General features: G+C 38.3%; 1 non-coding gene across 1 annotated transcript; it reads left to right on the forward strand.

Moving 5' to 3' along the window:
- The first annotated feature begins 1,301 nt into the window (after positions 1 to 1,301).
- Positions 1,302 to 1,408, forward strand: LOC113866435. Its single transcript, XR_003505075.1, has one exon. It is a non-coding gene; the product is annotated as a small nucleolar RNA R71 (small nucleolar RNA).
- The last annotated feature ends 1,361 nt before the right edge of the window (positions 1,409 to 2,769 follow it).

Raw genomic sequence — 2,769 nt, forward strand, 5'->3', positions numbered from 1 at the left:
ATACCCCTAGGATATTTAATTGACCTATCAACTAGTTGAATACTCATCCTAGTTGGCCTAGGTTCCCCTAAACCCAATTTCTTAAAAACAGAATATGGCATCAAATTAATGCTAGCACCTAAATCAGCTAAAGTCCTATCAACTATCAATCTACCAATGAGACAAGGAAGAGTAAAACTCCCTGGATCCTTCAATTTTTTGGGCATCTTGTTTTGCAGAATTGCTGAGCATTCTTCATTCAGAGTTAAAACTGTGGCCAACTCCTCTAATTTCTTCTTGTTAGATAGTAGATCCTTTAGAAATTGGCGTACTTGGGCATCTGTGCCAAGGCATCAACAAACGGTAAATTAATATGAAGTTGACGAAATAAGGGCAGAAATTTACCAAATTGTTCATCATCCTTGTCTTTCTTCAATCTTGCTGGGTAGGGAAGTGGGGGTATGAATTCTTTCACTACAGGGGGCTTTTTCACAGTCTCCTCTTGACATTTATCCTCCTCTTCAACTGCATCTTTTTCTGTTTATTGCTTCCCTTTCTCTTGTAATGTTCTGTCACTCCTTAATGTTACTGCATTGACCTGCTCCCTAGAATTGGTCTCAGTATTGTCAGGCAAGCTTCCTTGGGGTCTTTCTGAGAAGAGTTTAGAAATTTGACCCAACTGAATTTCTAGATTATGGATAGAGGCTTATTGATTTCTTAGTGCTGTCTCGGTGGATTGGAACCGAGATTCTGAAGTTTGAATGAATTTGGTCATCAACTCCTCAAGGTTTGATTTCTTTTCAGTTGGGGGCGGTGGTGGATGTGAAGTTTGTTGAAATCCTTGGAGTGTGTTGTTCCACATTGGCTATTGGTTGTTGTTCCATGGTGGATTGGCATAATTTCTCCAGCCCGGATTATTCATGCCATTATAATTTTAGTAAGGTGGTCTATTTCCTATTATATTGGCATGTTCTTCTTGAGTAGCTTGGCACTCATGATTAGGGTGGCCTCCTCCGCAAATATCACATCTCATTACCAAAGCACTTTGATGGTTAACAGATAGACCATCAATCTTCTTCCCTAAGGCTTCAACTTGCATTGCCAAGGATGTTACTGCATCAAGACTATAAATCCCAGCAGATTTCGCAAGTTTGGATCGAGTGAAGCTCCATTGATAGCTATTCATTGCCATTTCTTCAAACAGTTCTTGTGCCGCCTTTGGTGTCTTGCTATTTAAAGTGCCCCCAGCTGCAGCATCTGTCATTTCTCTTGTGGCTGGGTTCAACCCATTGTAGAAGGTTTGCACTTGAAGCCAGTCAAGAATCCCATGATGTGGGCACTTCCGTAATAATTCCTTAAACCTCTCCCATGTATCATATAAGGTCTCTGACTCTAATTGGTAAAAAGAGGAGATATCATTCCTCATCTTAGCAGTCTTTACGGGAGGGAAATACTTTGCTAAGAATTTTTCTGCCATGGCCTCCCATGAAGTGATAGATCCTCGCGGAAGAGAGTTCAACCACTGTTTTACTCTACTTCTGAGAGAGAATGGAAATAACCTCAAGCGGATTGCATCATCAGTAGCTCCATTTATCTTGAACGTATCACAGATCTCTAGAAAATTAGCGATGTGAGCATTGGGGTCTTCATCTTGTAACCTATCAAATTGAACAAACTGCTGAACCATCTAAATAATATTGGGCTTTATTTCAAAATTCTCCTGCACATTCGGACAGACAATGCAAGACTTTGTTCCCGTTAATGATGGACGAGCATAATCAGACATGGTCCTTGGTTGATCTTCATTGTTTGTCATTCTTTCCATGTGGTTTTGTGTGTTTTCCTTCTGTACTAGCAATCGTCCCTTTTTCTGAATTTTTCGCAAAGTTCTCTCTATCTCTGGGTCAAGTTCGAATAATGTAGCAGAACGGGTTCTTGTCATGCACCAGAAAAATCAGCTCCTAAGAAAAAATAATAAAACAAAAAAATAGAAAAGTTAATTTAAAATTAAAGAAATAAAGGAAATTAGTAAAGACGTAATCAAATAAATCCTAAATAACTAGTCCCCAGCAACGGCGCCAAAAACTCGGAATCTCTTCCTTAATTAATACCCCTAGGTTGCGTTAACTTCATTATGAATTCCATAATTAAGGTTAATCCTAATACAGAAAACTTACTTCTTTCTATCTCTAGAAATACATTCAAGTCCTTTTAATTGAGCAATGTTAATTTTATGCAGGAATTTTACTCAAATTCAAACAAGAAAATAAGATGGAAGAAAATTGATACTACTCAATTAAACCCAAGAGAAAAGAACATGAAATAGCATTAGAAGAATTCCAGAAAATTTGGTCAATTAGAATTCATTATGTCTAGATACTCAAAGGAAAATTAGAACCTCAACATCTTGAAACTAAAATTACAAAAGAGATGAATAAAAGTGTTTAATCCTATCCTCCAACCGTATCTGAGTCTTTCTTTTCCTCCAAAACAGTATCCCCTAGGTTTCTGTGCCAAGTTCCCTTTTATATGAGTGGCCCAAAGGCTCATCTTCGCGTAGAAATTTAAATTCTGAAGCACGTTAAAAGTACATGGCCATGTACTTTGGCCGTGTACATCTCTGGTCTCTAAAAATTGTACTTCACAGCTTTCTTGAAAAGTACACGCCCATGTACAAGGCCATGTACTTTGGCCGTGTATTCTCTAAAAATTGTACTTCACAACTTTCATGAAAAGTACACGCCCATGTACACGCCCATGTACTTTGACCACGTACATCTCTGGTTTTGA

Source organism: Abrus precatorius, unplaced genomic scaffold, assembly GCF_003935025.1.
Source record: "Abrus precatorius isolate BTA unplaced genomic scaffold, Abrus_2018 Scaffold4, whole genome shotgun sequence".
NCBI lineage: Eukaryota > Viridiplantae > Streptophyta > Magnoliopsida > Fabales > Fabaceae > Abrus > Abrus precatorius.